The sequence below is a fragment of the Poromitra crassiceps genome (genome assembly GCF_964638095.1).
Source record: "Poromitra crassiceps genome assembly, chromosome: 25".
NCBI lineage: Eukaryota > Metazoa > Chordata > Actinopteri > Beryciformes > Melamphaidae > Poromitra > Poromitra crassiceps.
In genome coordinates, this window is record NC_139649.1 from 14,910,056 (window position 1) to 14,916,496 (window position 6,441).

Genomic DNA, 6,441 nt, shown 5'->3' on the forward strand with positions numbered 1-6,441 from the left:
AGTGTCGAAGGCCTTATAGTAATCCACAAACAAAATATAGCTATCATCATCAATTAACTCGCTATAATCAATCAGATCTAAAACTAGACGAATATTATTGCTTATGTGCCTTCCACGCATAAAACCAGATTGACACTCATCAATAATTGAATTAAGGCACAACTTCAATCTCTGAGCAAAAATCAGTGCAAATACTTTAGCATCATTGTTAATTAAAGTTATAGGCCTCCAATTTTCAATCATTAATAAATCTTTATCTGGCTTTGGTATTAAAGAAATAAGCCCTTGAGCCAATGTTGGAGGAAGCTTCCCAACCTCTATTGCTTCCCTAAAGACACATAACATAAATTCTGCAAAGTCATCTTGAAATACTTTGTAGAACTCACTCGTTAGTCCATCGTTCCCAGGGGATTTATTATCCTTTAATTTAGAGATACTATTTTTTACTTCTGTTAAAGTTAAATTCTCCTCACACATCTTTTTTGAATCCTCATCTATAGACTTTGCATTCTGCCTTATAGAGGCAAAGAAAGATGCATCACTAATATCACTTCTTTTGGTATATAATTTCCCATAAAAGGATGTAACAAAGCAAGAGATATCTTTTAGATTTTCAGAAACTTGGCCATTAATGTTGAGCTTAACTAATGAGGAAAGTTCTGCATTCCTTTTTTCCAAATTAAAAAAATATTTTGTGTTCTTTTCGCCTTCTTCCAGCCATTTCCTTCTCGATCTTACAAAAGCTCCTCTTGCTTTGTTTTCATAAATTTGGTCCAATTCTAAATGTAACTTGGTCAACCTATTTTTATCTTGTTGATACAGTCTTTCTTTTTCGTACAATGTAATTATTTCTCTGGTTATATCATCTTCCTTTATTCGTTTAGCCTTTGCTAATTCCTTCCCCCTCTGGATCGCCAAACTTCTGATATTATATTTCATAAACTCCCAATGTCCGCCATAGGATTTTAATACTTTAGCCTTATTCCAACTTTCATTAATAATCAATTTAGCAGCTCCCAAAAATTGTTTGTCTTCTAAAAGGGCATTGTTTAATTTCCAATAACTATTATTGGGTTTCCTTCCTTCCATTGTATTATTAAGACTAACTGAGATGTAAATAAGTTTATGGTCGGTGAAAACAGAAGGCTCAATATGAACATCCGATACCAGTTCATGTAATTCTCTAGAAATTAACCAGAAATCTATTCTTGACTGTTTAGTCATATCTTTGGTACACCAAGTAAAATGTATTTTGTCAGGATTTCTATATCTCCATATATCAACACAATTTAAGCTTAAACATAAATCATCAAAGTCTGCAGTATCATTCACTCTTGCCGGTCTTGGGGGAATACAATCTAGTAGTGGATCTTTAATGGAGTTCCAGTCTCCTCCTAGGATTAATTTTGCATTAGCAAAGGTTGTCAGTAGTGTAGAAATTTCTTCTTCAAACTCTTGGAAAAGACTTTTGTTTCTGGAACTATTATTTGTGGCATAAATATTTCCCAAAATGAACAGGATTCCCTTTAGCTCTACAACTAAAAGTAACCATCTACCAAAACCATGGGATTTACTCTTCAAAACTCTACCCTTAAAATTTCCTCTCATAATGGCAACACCTGCAGACCTATTACTTCCATAAGACATCCAAATATTGTCTCCCCATTGGTTCTTCCAGAAATTAAAATCAGACAATGACGCATGTGACTCCTGTATAAAATAGAAATCAGCCTTAAATTTCTTACAAAATAAAAAAGTAGCCTTTCTTTTCAACAAATCTCTGATACCCCTAACATTCACTGAACAAATTGATAAAGACAGTTTACAAAAACGTCACTCTCTACTCTCAACGATAAACTGAGTAAAGAAAAGATTATCATCACCTGTTAACAAATGAAAAATCATCAAATATATTATACCTGACCATATTGAAATTGATCAAAACTTTTGGCTTAGTGCAAAGATCGAGTCCATTGTATCACTCTGCCATGCTGTCATCTTTAAGACCGCAATTCTTTCCCATCAATTATCGCCTTGGCTCCGACAAAGAAGGCTTTTTTTCCTCCTTTGCGTGCTGCCTCTATTTGGGGCCACAGTCTGTTGCGCGTCTCTTTGTCTTTTGCCGTCAGGTCTTCGGCAAACCTTAGCTTCCTGGACGCAAGGTATTCGGATCCCTTTGCATTCTTCCACACAGCTTCCTTGGTTGATCTGGATGTGAATCTTGTGATCACTGGACGAGCCTTGTCTCCATTCTTCCTCCCAATCCTGTGGCTGATGTCAATGTGGTGGCGAAGATTGTCTCCCTCTGCTGGAATGATGGCCCGGCAAATCTCGACCACACGCTGCTTGACATCCTCTCCTTCTTGCTCCTTTAAACCATATAACCGCAGGTTCCATCTTCTTTGGTATCGCTCAGCCTCATTCACCTTGTCTTCAAGCTCAGACACTCGTTTCTCGTGGTCTGCAGTTGTCGTCTTCACAGTTGTGACATCTATTTTCATGTCATGGATCTCTTTGGAAAGAAATTCTGTGTTTTCTTTCAGGGCATTGATACTTTCTGTATTTTCTTTGATCAATTTCTCCAGACCATCCGCCTTTTTTTCTATACCGTCAGCTCTCTCGTTTATTTTATCCACCAGCAGCCTCACAATATTGTCCTGCATTTCAGCCAGGGATGGCTCAGGTTTAATCTTCTTGTGCGGAGGAGACTTAGGGCGTGCATAAGTGTGAATATCAGCAGCAGCGGAAACATCCATCTCGGAAGCGTCGTTGCTTAAGACAGAGAAACGATTCTTATCTGCCATTCTTGTTTTCTCGTTTACCTTGTCGTCTCTATCTCTCTTGTTGTCACCAGACTTTGACGTGTTCTCCGTTGTAGTTGTAAGCACAGCGCGCGCCAATGCTAACACTATTCCTTGAATGTTAGCTAGCGTTAGCTTGAATGAGTCAGCCAAAAAGTTTCTCCGGTCAAAAGTAAAAGTCAGAAATCACCAATTCCTGCATTTTCCACTTCAAAACAACCTTACATTGCCGTTTATGATTCGGTATTAAGGTAAAGTCTGTTAACAGGTGTGAAAATCAAATTTATCCACTCAGCCTCGAACAAACACAACCAGCTTGACCGCCATCCGGGACAGCAGCGCATCGATGCATACTCCGAAATAGAGAGCCGCAGGGATGACGTATTTTTGTAGGCTGAATGCGGAAGTCCCGAACTTCCTGGTTCCACACTGTTTCTGTCTATGGGATTTTTGAATGGGTTTTTGGCGATATGCTTCAAATAATGTCTGTGGGCAACGCAAGTTTAATCAAACGCGAACCAAGGTTCAGCGGGATAATCTTCACACATGAGGACCACTTTCATGAGTTTTGTAGAGTAAATGCGAGCCCTAGAAGTAAAATGCTCGAGCTAAGCTAATCCTGAACTACACACTGTCGCATAGGCTTCACGTCACGTCAGCAGTCAACCTGGACTGTTGTTGATGTGTGCACTGATTACCTCGGGCTGAACGGGGCTGAACCAGGTGAGGGAAAGAGAATTTCCGTGTTCGCCCTTTGAAGTGGTGACGTTATTGACGTATATATCCACATCGACTCAGCAGTGTAGTCTCATTTAGCCGTTTGCTAGCTAGCCGCCCGTTTAACGGCATGTAAAAGCTTCAAAACTCATAAAAGTGGTCTTCATGTGTGAAGATGATGTTACTAAACACTGGTTCGCGTTTGATTAAGCCAGCGTTGCCCAGAGAGATTATTAGAAGCATCGCGCCAAAAACCCATTCAAAACTCCCATAGGCGAAAACTGTATGGAACCAGGGGCGTTAGCATCGATGATTTCCGGACTCGTTACTGCGGCTCTCTATAGGAGCTGATGTAGTACAACATCCTGGTACTCTTGGCATACTGCATCTGACATACTATGTATTGGGACATACTAAATCTTTTTTTGCCTACTAAATAGTATGGAAGTATGGGTATTGGAACGGAGATGCCAGAGGAAGAGCAGGGTGAAGGAAGGAAGCCAGGAGATGGCAGGGGAGCGTGATTTCTAACCCCACATAGGATAAGCAATAACCACGCCCTGTGGCGCCGGGATTGGCCAGAATGCAGAATGCTGAAAATGTAACAAGCAATAGTTTTTTAAACATCTTTATTTTAAAACATGAAAAACCCCAGGTGGTTTAGTCCCAAGCTTCACAGCGTCTGACTATTTCTATCAGTGTTCAAACTACTGGTGATGATAAAGAAGGATCACTGCTGCAGCTTGAGTCTTTTTTAAGAAATTGCCTGAGGCTGGGATTGAACCAACAACCTTTGCATATCACACGACAACATTCACATGCTTATCTGAGTGAGCTATAATCCACCCTCTTAAGCTCTTATGATATTTAGTCAACCTCATCCTGATTTTATTTAGTAAAGTTTTCGTCGACTGTCTAAGTATTTTCATCTCATCTTAGTCAAAGAAAACCGTAACTATTCATTAGAATTTCCAAACTTATTGTAAAGATATATTAATCTGTTATTCTGGAAGTGTTTTAAGGTTTGAATGTGCAATACAGACACAGATGTTTAACTTCTTCTCTTCTGATTGGCTCTCTTCCCAATTCGCCCCTCCCTAACATTTAGTCTAGTTTTCACCAGTGAAAATAGGTAGTCGACTAACATTTTCCCTGTTTTCATCTACGAAATCAACACTGCTATGGATGCATGTCTCCACCTAGTGTTGCACTCCTCTTCCAAACTCACACACACTTTTCCACAACTCCACCATGTATCTGAAACAATGTTTACTTACTGTCAATCTCATCAAAGTTTCTGAAGACCATCTCCACGTGATCCCACTCCATAAAGCTGCATTTCCCAATGAAGGGCTGGGCAAACACCACATACTGATACATATTTCAATTCAAATACATACCCTTGCTTTCAACCCACGAAGTTCGTCTCTCTCACCTTTTGTTTCTTTATTTTTCTCTGTTGAAGTTGTTTTATCTCGTCTTTGGCTTATTTATCTAGCGAGTACATTATAAAGACTGAGAAACGGCAGCAAATCATCCGGACTCATCTTGGAATGAAAACCTGCATCCACTCGGAACCTCCGATCAGAAGAGAACTATCTTGTAAAATGTACTCTTTGATCCGACAGCAGGGCCAAGCGCAACATTGCCATTTTCTGAATCAGATAGATAGCCTTATATCTATCTATCTATCTCTATATATATTTTCTTTTACCTTTATTTTATACAGGGGATGTCTCACAGAGCAATGCTCTCATATATAGTATATATATAGAGAGAGACGGAGAGATATAGATATGTAGTGGCTATTCTGTTCAAAATTATAGCCACTGCCCCAGCAATAGAAGAGTTGGTTTTAAACACACCTTGATTGTAGATCCAGTCACTATGCAGATGTTCATTGTTTGAAAATAAACTCAAAATATCCTACAAAATCTTGTAGGCCAGCATAATAAACATGGTCAAGTGTATGTTCAAATGTGTGTAAAAGAGAGAAAGTAGATGATAGATATTTTATGATACTATGGTGAGATGAGATGGTTAAAAAACTGTTTGCTCTCAACTAAAGCCAGGACTCCATTGTCCTACAAACATTTCCCCACTTCCCTTGTTAGCTGACACCACACCCCAATTACTATGGGTGTGGCCAAGCTGTCAATCAGTGGCCAAACTGACAAACAAATCAATGAATTAGAACTAGAACAAAAATATGGGAAGTGTTGAAATTATAATTAGTATTTTTAAACAAAAAAAACATAAATGCTGTTTTGGCTCCTACAAGATATATATATACCGTTTTCCAACAGACTGCACAACACTGTCACACCTTTACTGACCCAGATAGGTCATTCACCCTGCCTGCCAATATGAGCTGTTGAGTTCAAAGGGAAATGCTTTGTGTAATATTCTAAAATGTACTTCTTATTTTCACAAGCTTTTGGCTGCTTTCGATGTTGAATAGGGGTGTCAAAAATAATCGATTATAAGATGTATCGCGATGCGGACGTGCACGATTCTGCATCGATTCACAAATGTCAAAAATCGATTATTATTATTATTTTAAATAATAAAATAAAATATAATGGAAGTACATGCAGTTGTTTATTTTAATTATGGATCATAATACAATGCAATTCTAAATGCACTTTTATTTTAAAAGTAGCCACACAGTGAGAAAAAAGAAAGTGAGAAAAAATAAATCATGTATTGCGGAAAAAAGTGATGCATCAATTTAAGATGCATCGATAATCGTAATCGAATCGTAGCCCTCTGAATCGTAATCGAATCGTGAGGCCAGTGAAGATTCATAGCCCTAATGTTGAATAGTAACAATACTGTTGATGAAAATTAATGAACGATATGAATCAATGAGTCTGATATCAGCAACGACAAGCTAAAGTTCAAATACCATCTCTGCAGTAAT